The 16,162-nt window shown below is 38.0% G+C and overlaps 1 long non-coding RNA gene across 1 annotated transcript in view; it reads left to right on the top strand.

The window, feature by feature from the left end:
* Window positions 1-2,832: 2,832 nt before the first annotated feature.
* The window catches only part of LOC122797243, a 170,867-nt gene continuing 157,537 nt past the window's right edge, over window positions 2,833-16,162 (top strand). Inside the window, exon 1 of the long non-coding RNA XR_006364038.1 lies at window positions 2,833-3,147. This is a non-coding gene — a long non-coding RNA (uncharacterized LOC122797243). The remainder of the gene's footprint in view (window positions 3,148-16,162) is intronic.

Below are 16,162 nucleotides of genomic sequence, written 5' to 3'. Positions count from 1 at the left end.
GTTAATTCAAGCACCAAAAGGGAAACTGGCTAGGCTTAAAATCGTCCAGCAGCTAACTTAGTATTTACTTATGAACCTATGATAGTTGACTGAATGTGAGTTAACATGGGTAAAACACAGTAAATGCAACTAGTTATTAATGTGATTGTGAGCATTGGCCTCGTTCAACAACTTGATCAGAATTGTACAGTATCCAATTATGCAGTTATGGAATGATGCGTCTATCACACACTGCAGTTCTTCTGACTATGTATGAGCCCCCCCAAGTGTGCCTGTCAGTGATTCTTTCTGGAGCACTGTTAAACTTCACTAGATCCCATTCATTCTTACCTTACTTTTAGTAGGTACCGACCCAGGAAAAAAACTTGTAGATCATGTAACAACAATTTTTGTTAGCCAGTAGTTTATTTAAATTTCAATTTAATTTAAAGTTGGCTTGTTTACCAGTTTAATGCACTGATCCTAATGGACAAATTGCAGTCATTGCCTGGGAGCTGCACTTAATGTGCAAAAAAGACCACTAATATGCTTTAAAAAAATCTCTAACATTTAGGTAAAGATAAGCAAATTCCATAAAAAATGAATTGGTATAGTCCATCCTTGTTTTTTAAGATGGTCTTGTTTTTGAGTTAGTTATACTTACCAATTGTAACTGTAGTTGTCATTGTAAGTATTTGTTTCTAATAGTATCTGGTACTGGACTCTTGGTTACTGTTTTCTATCAACTTCTGTGTTTAATCCAGATTTCACACTTTAATGACTTTGGTACTCTAGACAGAAATGAAACAGCGTGGCATGCACAAGTTTGCGGTGTGGGAATAATGTAGCTAGTGATCAAAAGGGTTATACAAGAAGTGGATCTTTTCTGAATGTTTTTTCTTTGCTCATGTGTGTAATCAGTTTACTGAATAAACAACATAAGGGATAGTAGGTTACTCATGATCTGAAAGAATTTTGTGGAAAGAAATGAAAAAAATGAAATGGCAGAGCAGTTTTGTGTTGACAATTTTTCTGATTAGAAATTCGGAATGCTCATGTTAGTTTTGTAAATGTTTTTTGCTGTTGTTGGCTACTGTCATATTTTCCTTTAATTGAGACTAACCAAAGTAAAATATTTAAATATGGGATACTTTTAGGATTTTTTCCTCATAATTTGGGGTATTGGGAGATGAGGCGCATATGCAGAGTTTCAAGATCTCACTGAAAGCAAACATGTAATATAATTTAGTTTCATGAATGGTGCTATATGTCTACTTTTTTTTTTTTTTTTTTTTTACATTTGCTTTTGTTGTGTCTGCTACCTTTTACCACCTGCTGTCTCCATTAATGTTCATTAATATTCATGGCAAGGTAGGGCATCTTAATATGACACCACTCTGATGGCAGGGGTGGCTTTCATCCTTGGCCTATCCAACCCTGTGCATGGCATGCAAGGATGTTATTGTGGGTTCATGTCCACTTGTTACTATGTGCGTACTATCAATGCAGATGATCTGTCTGAAACCCCCAGCTTCCACTGAGGTCATAAGGCAGGATAAAGCCACACACCTTGTCCCAATGTGTTGCAAAAAGAACCAGGTGTCTCATGGTTACTTTGGTTACTCTGATTAATTTATTTAGTAGCCTTACCTCGTAACTGTGACTTTCTCTGAACTTCCGTCTGAAAACCTAATATATTTAAGTGGAAAGAATTGTCATTGCTCTGTGGGGGCTGTTGTTACATAGACTTGTACTAGAATCACCTGGTAAGATGATAAGATGGCTCCTGGTTAAGCATCAAACCAGGAAACAAGATGAGTTAATGTAGCAGATTATACCAGTATTTCCCTGGTGTTTGTAATCATAAATAAAATATTGAGCCATTTTTAACAGCTAGTGTTTTCCTTTAGGCAGCTTTTTTCCATTGATTTGAGCAGTTATGCTTCTAAGTTTCTCTTAGAATAGAATGCACTCCTGCCTGTTGCATTTTTCAAGTGCTTTGCTGCTCATCTGTATAAAAAGCCATTCATTGTCCCAGGGCATGCTTCAGAAGACTTTTAATGTTACTAACTGGCTGTGTTGGAGATTTTGCTTGATTTAACCAAATTTAGTGATAAGTACTGAAAAATTGTGGGGACATAAAATAGAAATGTGCTCCCTCAATATGGAAATGTGGTGCATAGTAGAGAAATGCCATCAATATGAAACTATATGCTTGGAGTGTAGGCCTTAAGCTTTATGTGTATGGATATCCATATATGGAGATAGGGTATTGACATTTGACCTTAATAAAGCTTTAAGGAAACAGCAGGTAAGAATTTAGCATTTAAGAAATGCTTGGGTGTTAAAATGTTGACACATATATTCAGCAGAACACAGAAATATGTAATGCATTTTATTAGTTCTGTGGTATAGCTACTCTGGGTTACTGATAAACATGACCACTCATCAGAAGAGGTCATGTTAGTTCAGGAGCTCAAATAGTAGTATTGCAAAACCAATGTTGGGCCAATAAAAGGTATCACGTCTCAGTTTGTTAGTGGATCAGCATGAAATATCTTTTTATTTTTGGGTACATACACTCATGTAAGCATATACACACACACACACACACACACACACACACACACACACACACACACACACACACACACACAAAGAGACACAAGGAAGTTTTTGTGATGCAGTCTGAGTACTGTTTTATTGCAAGATGATTGTACTGCTCTGTACATACCCCATGTTTAATGCTCACATACATGGTGTTATGAATGTTGTATGACATCTGTGAAAATTTTTGGAAGCTAATCTAATGAAAACCAAAACCAAGTCTTATTCTTTTATTCATAGGTTTTTCTTTGCTGAGTTTCTACGTTTTGCAGCCATACATCTCAACCGTACTGAATTTCTCAGTTTTTACCACTTTTGGCTCAAATAATGGGGGTGCCACGATTCCAGAGTGGTACTTTCTGAATTTTCCGGCTTTTTTAAAAATTTTTCTTTTTTGGCTTATGTGCAGAGGCGTGCACGATGACGTCAGCTCCTTGAACAGCCTGCCAACTTGTCAGAATTGGTTGAGGGCTTGAGGGATTCACTGTACTGTGTTTCTGGCCAGTCAGCAGCAGTAAAAGTAGCATGCGAGCCATGCATGCATTTCCACAGCTGCTGCAGGTAAGGAGGACAAGTAAAATAACTACTCAACTCATTTAAGATCTCAATTGCTGCTCAATGTGAACAGTTCTTTTCTACTGAGAGCATTTCAGTTGCGCCGGGTCCGCACTGCATTTGGTTCTTACTAGTTGATATTTGACAAGCTGTTGTGATTTGAATTACACAAGGTGTCTGTGTGTGTCTGTGTGTGTCTGTGTAATGCCCCAGTTAGGTATACCTGGTGGGTAGAGTTACTCTGGCTCAAACCCTGTACCTTAGGTACAAGGAGCAAGAGCCTGAGTTCTCTACCCATACCACCACTTCTGATTGAAGGAGTTGTAGCTCTCAATTGTACACATTTTCACAGAATGTCCAATGTTTGGGTCCTACTTTTGGTCTGTTCTCTTAAAATTCAGATGGAGTAGTGGTGCAGCGGTAGTGTTGCCTCACAGCAAGAGGTTCTCTGGTTTGATTCTTGGCTGAAGTGCCTTCTGTGTAGAGTTTGCATGTCCTCCCTGTGTTTGTGTGAGTTTCCTCTGGGTGATCTGGTTTCCTGCCATGATACAAAGACGTGTCTGGAGCCAGTGATGAAAATTGGCTTTGTTCAAAGTCAGACTTTCCTGGTAAACAAATGTTAAATAAAAATAAAATTTGTGGTTTTCTGGTAAATCAGTGAGAACTGAATTCACTAGATGATGATAGGAATACTAAAACTTAAATGGTTATCATTCGGGTAACACAACATTTTATTATAACAACTTTCTAAGATTATACAAGCAACGTTTAAAATGTGTCCCCAGTTTTGGGCCTTTGTATCCCCCCAATACGTTTTGGCTTTTTCATGATTTCTTGTGCTGCACAGTTTTTCAGGCAAAGAGAAGTTTAGTGCTGCATATGCAAAGTCTACTTGCATTGTTAGTAGCACAACAGGTAGTATACTTGCTTTTGCTGTGGAAGGCTGTAGGTTCTACTCCCACAGTACATAGATGGATTGTTGATACTGTACTGTGTTGTACTTTTAAAGGGAGTGGATGCTGTGTTGTACTTTTAAAGGGGGTGGATGCTGCAGTCCTGATAATGGCCTCCTTTGGCAGAGATACCTAGTAACTATGAACCTGTTATCAGTTTGCCATCTATTCCCTATTGAAATATTACTAGCCTATCATTTTTTTTTTAAATGTAACAGACAATTTATTCTCAAGGGCAGCAGGCACTTTATTTGTACGTGAAACAATGAAATATAAAGTTGTTTGCTAGCAACCTCTTAATTAGTTACAGATCTCTTTAATGTGGAATTATTTAGATGAGTTTTACTTCTGCAGAGATTGTGCATATTTACCGATACTGGTATATTGTAGAAGTTTGAGTAGACTTTTATGATGGAAACATTCTGAATTGGGCAGTTTTGTTCTTATTGGTTCATGCATTTTGTTTAATTGCTTAATGGAAAAATGTTCAAAACAATAAATTTTAAACGTGCTCTAACAAGTGTGCTGTATTATACAAGGAATATAATTTAATACAGTCAGGAAGGTGTATCAAAGAAAACATGTATGCTTCATGTGCAAGGGGCCTATGATTTGAAAGCAGTCCAAAGGTAATCTTTATCCACCACTGACCAGATGCATTTTCTTTGAATGTGGGTTTCAGTGCAGTTTCAAAGAATGAGTTTCAAGGACAGAGAAGTTTTAATGCTAAGTCTATTCTCATCGTGAGACTGTATTGATTTGTTTATCAGATGTTTATCAGTGTTTGTGCTGTAAAATGTAAAATACAAGTTTTAAATGAAATCCACATAATCATTGTAGAAGTAAAGCAGTGTGTACATTAGTGTTTATAGTAAATGGGGCAAAATGGCCAAGTAATGGAACATTGAAATGGCTGCAGGGGCACCCTGGGGCCATATTTTGGTTGTCTGTTCTTCAGTTTGCTTTTGAAAGTTGGTATCTCACAATTCCATTAGAGTGGGTGGGGGTTGCCTAATTATGCATGCAAAAGTTAAGTTAATTAGCGTACAGATTTGTAGATATTTTTCATGGGCCTTTATTCAGATTTTTGATGTTTCCAGGTTGAGAGGTATGTTTGCAGCAGCTAAGCCTTAAATTCGAGTGCACTAAGTTAATTCTGAGAGATGCACACGTCAATGCTGCAAAAAAGAAAGGATCTGTATCAACTACATTAGCTTTTAGTTTCTCTTGGTAATTTTTTTTGTGTGTGCTGTTATAATAAAAATAAATAAATATGAATATTAGCTCTCACAAGGGTCTTTTCCAGTTTTACATCACATAACCAGCATTCTTCGACTGCTTTAGGACTCTACAGAGTTATAGCAGAAGAAAGATTTTTTTGAGATGGACTACCGGTTTCATAAAAAAGTGACTAAAGATCTGATCATAGCAGTAGGCTATAATCACTTGCTTCATATACACAAGAAGCAGTAAGATCTCGTATGCACTTTTATTTATTTTAGGACTGAAGTAAAAAGCTATAGTGGGTTTATGAGCTGCCATATTACACTTATCTGGAAAAAAAATCAGTATTAAGAACAAGAGCAGGAATTCTCACAGAAGATTATAAGGCTGTAAAGCATAATGCCTCACTCAATATGGATGAGGGTTGTTAAGTGGAATTATCAGCTTTAGATGACGTTATCCCAGAAGGTATTTTCTTCTGAAATGATATAATGCCATTAATTATACTTTTCAGCATATTCACACTGATTGAAAGCAGTGTTACCAGTTAAAATTAATTGTATTTTTCAGAGCAACATATGTACATTTAAGTTGGTGACAAAGATATGCATGGTTCTAGTAATTATGAAACCCATATTGTGAAATCTCTATACTAACATGAATAAAACCACATATACATAATCTTGAAGTGATCTTCTAGCATTAAAGAAATAATGCCATATAGTGTGCATGTCAAAAGATGGCAGTTAGCTTCTAGTTTACATTGAATGTTTGTGTTTTAATAATAGGTCCTATGCAGTTAGTGGGTGGTAAGTTTACAGTACATAGACTGCTACAGTTGCGCTCCGAATTCAGGAAAGGACAACTTTGTAAAGCAGTTTTCTGATTCAAAAATGGTTGGTGCTTGACAAAGATTAGTTAAGCACCTGTCAGCACTGTTCACACAGCATAACAGGTGCCAGAACAGTGCTGAGAGGCAATAGCAGTTTTAAACCTGCCTTCCCTTCTTCCCTGTCGCACACACGTGAGTGAAATGTCTAGCAGCTTTTAAAGCTGTTTGTTCATCAAAAGAATGCTTTGTTTCTGGTTGCTGCCTGTGTGGCAGTGGTAAATGTTTTTTCACTCCTATACTTTAGTTAGTAGTGTATTGGAACACCTAATCCTTTGTGTTGTAAAAAGAATTATGATTTGGGTCTCCCTGATCACAATTCAGTTGTGTGTTCTCAACATGGATATCAAGATTCATCTTGAGAGCTTTGTTTCACACTGCTCTCGAGGTGAATTTCTTGGCATTCTTGGCGTAAACACACAACTTGATTATGATCTGAGATCCAGTTGTAATAATCTAATAGTAGTTCCTGAATTTGCTAATATATAGTTGTTTAATACTTATTGGAAAAACTCTGTTTCGTTCACCTCCATTGACTTTGCTTACTGTATGAAGAAATTGAGTATGAGCTAATCACAAATTACTGTATAGCACATATTTCTTAACTGTATCTCTCTTCTGTCATATGCAACTTACAAACATTATTTCAAGATTAAGGAACAGTTCATATACGGTTGTTATAATTATGCTGCAGAAATGATTGGTTGTGTGCACAACAAATATTATGTTATGGTACAATGATATGTTTTAATGTTAAGACTTAAGTTTCAGGGGGCGTGGCCAAGATAACTAACTTAGAGCAGCAACTGGTGAAAGCTCTGTGACTGAAAACTTTTCTCTGACAGAAAATATAATAAAAAAATGAAAATTTGGTGATACTTGTGAGCTAATTTTATTAACTGATGAAGATTTATATCTTTAAGTTCTTCAAAAGATATAATTTTCTTGTTAAAATTTCAGCTGCTTGGTTAAGAGAGAAGAGACTTCAAAGTGAGCCACTCAAGAAATGGTACACAGGATTCTTGTTTTAAACAAAATAACTTTCATAGATAAAGTTGATTAAAGAAATAGGTTGAGACAAATTAACATTAGAATTTATGGTATGCCTGAAAAGTATGAGGGAGACAATATAATAAACTTCTTAACCTGTCTACATAAAACATTACATCTAGGCGAAACTTTATCTTTTGGAAGTGAAAATGTACATAGAGTCCTGTGAACAGGGATCTGAAGGAGGAAAACTCGTCACCATGTTTGGTTATAATTAATTTATGTATAGCTTAGAAAAAGATCAAATATTAAAAACAGCATGGTCCAACCCACCTACTAAAACAGGTAAACATGTAGTTATATTTGTCAATGATTATTCCTGCAAAGTAATGAGCAAAAGAAAATCCTGCTTACCACTGATCAAGGAACTTCAGGGAACTTAATTTTTTTTTTTTTAAGTCATGGTGGTGTCTTCTGCAAATAACACAATTTCCTTGTAAAGGAAGTAAAATATTTGACACACTGAAGGAGGCTTCCACTTTTGCCACCAAAAGTAAACTTCTTAATGGTGAAGAAATGGAGTGTAATACTATATCTCTCAAGAGACAGAGTAAGCAGAATTCTTGGAAAACTGCATCTAAAATTAAAAAGCTTAAAAACAAGTGACTTTGATTCTGATATCACAAGTTTTTGTTTTCTGAAACAATGGATTTACCCTTTAAGTAAAAGGTTTGCATTGGACTTTAAGCTTCAGAACATATGTAGGCAACTGTTTATAATTCAAACTAAGCCATTTTTCATGATAAGTAATACAAATAGTTATTTTTTACTGTTTTATTATATTTACAGTGAAAGACTTAGTATAGTTCATGTAACTAAACTTAGAAATGTCTTTATACATGTTAAACAAATACTTCCTGTATTGGCATTACAATTATAGGCAATAGAATTAGCAACTTTAAGACACGTATAAGTTAAGAATTTTATATTATTTGTTTAACTTTGTGTAGTATGTGCATGGCTGGGTTAACTGAATGTCAGATCTAAGTAATATACTAATTATAAGTGTTAAAGTGCTGGTGATTTTGTTTTCTTTGCTCCTGTGTAACACATTCCTTTCACATGCCATTTATGAAGCAATTAACACAAAAATATTGAGAAAAACAGAATGTTCCAGTTGTATCAGAATGCTTGGATTCTTGCTTGCCTTGCTTCCTGACCGGAGGTGTGCTGAGGAAAATCGATGTCAAAGTTCATCACTGATGTCTGTGAAAACAGAAAGGAACTTTCCTTTTATTCAAGTATATGTGAAATATCTACACACAATAATATATTTTTTCTGTGATGTGAAGAATTGGTAAAGCAAAAGCTATAGTAATGTTTTATATAGAGCTGTTGCTGGCATATAATTTGCTTACGCTTTGGTGAAAATAGCTTACTCTGTAATGTTATTAACTGTAACTGTACATCTTAATGGAAATACATAAAATTAGATATTTTTTACTGATTAAAACAGTTTCAAAAAATTAAGAAGAAAGAGAAACTTGCAGAGAAAATTAGCAGCTACTGTGTGCTGCAAGTTGTCATTTTCAGATGCTGTAATCAAATTCTAATGCCAGGATGTGAAACTTACATCAGAACAGCAGTTCATATTAGCTAAAAACACACATACAAATTAAACAAGCAGGAATTCTTGCATATATATATATATATATATATATATATATATATATATATCTACATATATTCTTCTTTCGGCTGTTCCCGTTAGGGGTCGCCACAGCAGATCACCTGTTTCCATTTCTTCCTGTCCTCTGCATCTTGCTCTGTCACACCAACCACCTGCATGTCCTCTCTCACCACATCCATAAACCTTATCTTAGGCCTTCCTCTTTTCCTGTTACCTGGTAGCTTCATCCTTTGCATCTTCTTCCCAATATACTCAGCATCCCTCCTCAGCACATGTCCAAACCAACGTAATCGTGTCTCTCTGGCTTTGTCTCCAAACCTTCCAAGCTGGGCTGACCCTCTAATATACTTATTCCTAATCCTGTCCACCCTCGTCACTCCCAGTGCAAATCTTAACATCTTTAATTCTGCCACATCCAGCTCAAACTCCTGCCTTTTTGTCAATGCCACTGTCTCCAACCCATATAACATAGCTGGTTTCACTACCCTCTTGTAGACCTTCCCTTTCACTCTTACAGGTACTAGTCTGTCACAAATCACTTCTGACACTCTTCTCCACCCACTCCATCCTGCCTGTACTCTCTTCTTCACCTCTCTTCCACACTCACCGTTACTCTGAACTATTGACCCCAAGTATTTAAACTCATCCACCTTCACCACCTCTACTTCTTGCATCCTCACCATTCCTCTATCCTCCCTCTCATTCACACACATATATTCTGTCTTAGTCCTTCTGGCCTTCATTCCTCTTCTCTCTAGAGCATATCTCCATCTCTCCAGAGTCTCCTCCACCTGCTCCCTACTCTCACTACAGATCACAATGTCATCTGCAAAAATCATAGTCCACGGGGACTCCTGTCTGATCTCATCTGTTAACCTGTCCATCACCATTGCAAATAAGAAAGAGCTCAGAGCTGATCCTTGATGTAACCGCACCTCCACCTTAAACGCATCCGTCACTCCCACAGCAGACCTCACCGCTGTCACACTACCCTCGTACGTATCCTGTACCACTCTTAAATACTTTTCTGACACTCCTGACTTCCTCATACAATACCACAACTCTTCCTTAGGCACCCTGTCATATGCTTTCTTTAATTCTACAAAACCACAATGCAACTCCTTCCAACATTCTCTGTACTTCTCCATCAACACTCTCAGAGCAAAGATCACATCTGTAGTGCTCTTTCCTGGCATGAAACCATACTGCTGATCACTAATCTTTGCTTCCACTACTCTTTCCCATAACTTCATGCTGTGACTGATCAATTTAATCCCTCTGTAGTTACTACAGCTCTGCACATCACCCTTATTCTTAAAAATCGGTACCAAAACACTTTTTCTCCATTCCTCAGGCATCCTCTCACTTTCCAAGATTTCATTAAACAATCTGGTTAAAAACTCCACTGCCATTTCACCTAAACACCTCCATGCTTCCACAGGTATGTCATCTGGGCCAACAGCCTTTCCATTCTTCATTCGCTTCATAGCTATCCTTACTTCCTCCTTGCTAATCCATTGTACTTCATGATTCACTATCCCTACATCATCCAACCTTCTCTCCCTCTCATTCTCTTCATTCATCAACCCCGCAAAGTACTCTTTCCATCTCCTCAACACACTCTCCTCACTTGTGAGTATGTTTCCCTCATTATCCTTTATCACCTTTACCTGCTGCACATCTTTCCTAGCTCGGTCCCTTTGTCTAGCCAATCGGTACAGGTCCTTTTCTCCCTCCTTAGTGTCCAACCTTTCACACAACTCTTCATATGCCTTATCCTTAGCCTTCGCCACCTCTCTCTTTGCCATGCACCTCATCGCCTTATACTCCTGTCTACTTTCTTCATCTCTCTGACAATCCCACTTCTTTGCCAACCTCTTTCTCTGTATACTCTCCTGTACTTCCTCATTCCACCACCATGTCTCCTTGTCGTCTTTCCTCTGTCCAGATGTGATACCAAGCACCTTTCTAGCCGTCTCTCTTACTAGCTGTGCTGTAGTTACCCAGCTATTTGGTAACTCTTCACTGCCATCCAGTGCCTGCCTTAACTCATCCCTGAATTCCACCTCAAAATTACCCTTTTTCAATTTCCACCACTTGATCCTTTGTGCTGCCCTCACACTCCTCCTCCTCTTCTTGATAACCAGCGTCATCCTACAAACCACTATCCTATGCTGCCTAACTACACTTTCTCTGGTCACCACTTTATAGTCTCCAATCTCCTTCAAACTGGCCCTCCTACATAAGATATAATCCACCTGTGTGCATCTTGCTCCACTCTTGTATGTCAACCTATGCTCCTCCCTCTTGTTAAAATACGTATTCACCACAGCCATGTCCATCTTTTTCACAAAATCCACTACCATTTGACCTTCTGCATTCCTTTGTTTAACACCATACCTACCCATCACTTCCTCATCCCCTCTGTTCCCTTCACCAACATGCCCATTGAAATCTACTCCAATCACCACTCTCTCACCCTTTGGTACAGTCATCACCACTTCATCCAGTTCACTCCAAAAATTTTCTTTCTCATCCATTGCACACCCAACTTGTGGAGCATACGCACTAACAACATTCATCATTACACCATCAATTTCCAGCTTCATAAACATCACTCTATCCAACACTCTTTTCACCTCCAAAACACTCTCAGCATACTGTTCCTTCAGAATAACTCCTACGCCATTTCTCCTCCCATCCACACCATGATAAAACAATTTGAACCCACCTCTGATACACCTAGCCTGACTCCCCTTCCATCTGGTCTCTTGCACACACAATATACCAACCTTCCTTCTATCCATTATATCAGCTAGCTCTCTCTCTCTATACCAGTCATACTGCCAACATTCAAAGTTCCGACCCTCACTACCACAGTCCTAGCCTTTCTCCTCTGTTGCTGCCTTTGGCCATGTCTTCCGCCTCTTCTCCTCCTTCGGCCAACAGTAGCCCAATTTCCGCCAAATACACATATTCCCGTGAAATATAATTTCTGTCTAATCTATCCCAGTTATTGTACCTTGGGCAATAATATGTAAACTATGCCTGAGTTCTTATATGTATAAAACATGCAGTTTATTTCATGAAATATTTTATACAAATACTTCTAACAAAAACTGTTTAACATGCCATTACTCCCCCTTTCATTGTCCTTGTAAACATTAATAAGAATGCGAGCTATATATCGTACAGTTTATCCACAAGTTTAACAAAATTAGCAAAACGTCAATCTTTCTCAGCCACTTTTTCTTGCTAAGCCATTTTTCACAAATGTGACTGATGCTTTATAGCCCCCATTTATTCACTAATACCAGTGTTGCTGACCTTCTTCATGTTCATCTCCATCTCCCAACACCAGACTGTGGTTCATGTCCAAGGTACTCGTGATTCTTAGTCAACTCCAGTGCTTTCTTCTGTCTCAGAGGCATTCTCCTTTAGAACATTGGAAAAGGTTTCACTGGCAAAGTCTATGAGCTTTATTGTCAGAAGAATGAGAAACTGAGATCTCTCCATTTGTCTGCTTACTTTTTGTTGAATAAAAATTTTATGTTCCCTCCTTATCCTGTTCTGCATCAAAAAAAAAAAAAGTCTGATCCTCCAGGAGAAAATATTCTGAAAGAGCTGAACACTGCATCTTGAATCTCACACCTGCTTCTTGACATTCCCTGATAGCCGGGATCAATTTGCTTTGTTCCTACTTGGTCTACAGTGAATAATCATTTTCCACAACCACTCTTCTGTCTCCAGTTTTAATACTTTTCCCTTCAGCCACAATTTTCTCAGGGTCAACTCTTTCTGCTGTTATGAGTGTATCTTTACCTGTACAGGTCTCTGCCGCTTTCTCGTGGCCAGGTTTGGAGTATAAACTCAGTTCACCTCTTCATTTAACAAATCCTGCAGTGGAATACCAGTCCAGTTGCTGATTTGTGCTTTTATAAAATTAATACAGCCTTTTCCTTCCAGTTTTTCTGGTACAGCAGAAGATCTGAGGTTTTCTCTGCTCACTCTGTCTCTTTTTTGAAACAGCTCTTCTTGAGAAGTCTGTGACTCAGCCGCCCTTTTCTCCATTTCATCTTCTGATTTTTGCAGTTTTGTGAGGTCATCTGAATAGCTAGTTAAAGCTGCTTCTATTTTTTCCAGCCTTTTGTTATCTGAGTTGACATACTCCTTCAGTGTTTCATTTATTTTAATCACCTTTGATTTATTTTTTCTTTAAATTACTAGAAGCCATTTGTTGGACCAAAACTGAAGACTGGACTGCTTTTTGCTGAACGGCTCCAACTTTCTTCCCAGGCAGTGTTTTCCCTTCACTTTCTCTGGTTTAAGCTTCTCTAAATTTCTTCTTTGCTGGCATCCAGGCAGTATACTTATGACCCAGTAAATTAATTTTACTCAAGCTGTCAATAACACGGGCTCTTATTTCTTGGTTTCTTTTTTCACACTGGAAGAGCTGAAATTAAGCTGCTGATCAGTGTGCAACCATCTTGGGAGTCCAACAGTAACATGTACTTTGATCACCTTATGCCCATGGTGGTGAGAAATACTACGTGGCACAACTTGTAAGCGCATGGCATCAAGATCAAAGGACATCATAGTCCCATTATACTCTGCCTTCAGACCAATAATTGAGAAAAATGCACCCTTCAGCATGTATCTGACCAGTCTTTTGTAGCAGCTTGAGCAGCCACAGAGGACATATGTCCTATGCAGACCACCTCAAAGTCCTGTCCTTGTACTCTGTCTCCTACAGACTACTGAGAGGCAATCTGTACTTAATCTACAAGGCATTCTCCTATCCACCTCTGAAGGATCTGCTGTACATTTGCAAAACAAACAGCACTAGAATTACACAATTTAAGGATTTAAACCTCATCTGTGACACAAACAAAACATGTTAAAGGGAGAGGTATGTGTCTCAGAGATTACTCCTTCGCTGGAACAGTTTCTTCATTCATGGGAAACGGAGCTTTTCTTTAAGCCTATTCAAAAGCAATTAATTTCTGGCTTGTTACACATGTCCCTAATGGACAGGGACGGCTTTTAGATGATGTAATGCACAGCCATATACTAAAGTCATTCTAGTCCTTGGGCATTGATAATTGAGAAAACTGGGCATGAATGACTAGACTAAACATGGCTCTAGGGCCATTAGCCTAGTAACCTCCAATGATCCTATGAAGTATTCCAAGGAAGCAGCCTCTGCTAATTAGACATGTGCTCTCCACCCAGAAATGCCAAAAGGAAGGCATTTACATAGCTTAGCTGCATAAGATAGCTTGGCCAGCCATGTGAATGAAGATGGCTGAAAGCTTGCATTTACCTATTACTTTCAGTGGGTGAGATTGTATCAGAGGTAACCGCTAAAGGGTTTAGCATTCAAGTAATGGTGGGGCTTGTGTGTATATGTATTTGGCTGTATATGTGAAAGTATGTAGAAATATAAATGGTTTCAGCATCTTTGTGTGTTAATGTGAAAATGTGATGTGCTGTCCGACAATGACCCCAGGCATATATCCAAATCAACAAAAGAATGGCTTCACCAGAAGAAAATTAAAGTTTTGGAACGGCCCAGCCATAGCTCCGACCTAAATACAATGGAAATTTTTTTTATTTATTTTTATTTTTATTTATTTACATTTGTTGACCGGGCTAGTCTAGCTGGATACATATCCCTTTTCAGTAGAGGCCCGAGGAGAAAAGCTCCAACATGAGTGAATTAATTCATTCAAAATATTATAAAAATGACTAGCTTCACATTACATAATAAGACATAAGAAAAAATTAATAAATTGTGAACAATGTAAGGTTTCATTAGAGTAGAAGTAAGAAATAAACAAGTCTTAATGCTTTAGTAGGGTTCATGTGAAGTCAAACAAAATCTAAAGCATTAGAACATTAGCAAAACTTTTTAGTAGTGTTGTTCATAATATATGGGGGGTAATTGTTAAGGAAGCAGGAGAAAAAGAAACAGGGGAGGGGAGAGAAGAAAAGTAGATTCAATCAGGCTTTGAGCAGGGGCAAAGCCAATGTATTTTAAGGTGGTCTTTAAGGTGTTTTTTAAAGACTAGAGAGGATGAGAGTGAGGTGAGTGTATTACGAAGTTTGTTCCAGATTCTACCCACAACATTGGAGAAGAGGGAATCGCCTGCTTTGTTATTAGAAGGGTTGCTGGCAATAAGTAGCTTATTAGCTGAGCGTAGTGTTGAAAGATTTTTATAAGGGGAGATCAGATTAGTGAGGATGGGAGTATTAGTAGGATGGTGCAGGATTTTTTGTGCAATCACAAGTTGATTGTATTGTAGTTGATTTTGTAGTTCTAACCATTTGAGGTGTTTAAGGTTGAGGCAGTGATGGGTTCTGTACGGAGAGCCAGTGGCAAATCTGGTTATGTTATTGTAGCTAGTTTCAAGTTTGGTGAGATTATGCTTTGATAGATTGGTGTAAATGGCAGATGCATAGAATAGGGTGGAAGTAAGATGAGTCTGGGCAATGGATTTCTTAGCTAGTGGTGTAAGGAAGGGTTTTATTCTATACAGGGAGCCTAATTTTTTATTAACAGTTTTTATAATATTATTAACATGGGCATCGAAGCTGAGGTTACGGTCAATAGTTATACCAAGTAGTTGAGCAGTAGAATCAGGGGAAATGCAGGTTCCATTGTCAGAGGTAATAGTGAAGTGGAACTGAGGAGATTTTATGGTGGGAGTAAAGAGTAGTAGCTTAGTTTTCTTGGGGTTAAGAAGGCGGCAGCGTTGGGTGAACCATTTTTCAACTGTGTTAAATACATTTTGTGTAAGGGTGTGGAAAGAGGAAGAAGACTTGGCAGTACAGATAAGAGTAGAGTCATCAGCGTATTGTATACAGGTGGATTGTGGAAAAACAGTATGGAGATCATTAATAAAGATGTAGAAAAGAAGAGGGCCTAGGATAGAACCTTGAGGAACTCCAGTGCTCACTGGGAGGTGTGTGGATAGATTATTGTCCCAGAGTACTGCTTGTCTATTTTCCAGATAGGATTTGAACCAAAGGAATGCTTGTGGGTCAAGAGATTGGGCTTTTAGCACATTAATAAGTAGGTTGTGATTGACCATATCAAAGGCTTTGGAAAGGTCAATAAATAGAGCAGCTGAGAGACAGTTATTGTTACGATTCCTATTTATGCAATCAGTAAAAATGAAAAGGGCAGAAGTAGTGCAATGAAAGGGCCTAAATCCGTGTTGGCAGTTAGCAAGCAAGTTGTTTTGGAGAAGGTGCTGGAGTAGCTGATGGTGA

This window comes from Protopterus annectens, chromosome 3.part0, assembly GCF_019279795.1.
Source record: "Protopterus annectens isolate FY-2018-M chromosome 3.part0, PAN1.0, whole genome shotgun sequence".
NCBI classification, from domain to species: Eukaryota; Metazoa; Chordata; order Ceratodontiformes; family Protopteridae; genus Protopterus; species Protopterus annectens.
The sequence above is the reverse complement of the archived record's forward strand: the minus strand, read 5'-3'. Positions and strand labels throughout refer to the sequence as shown.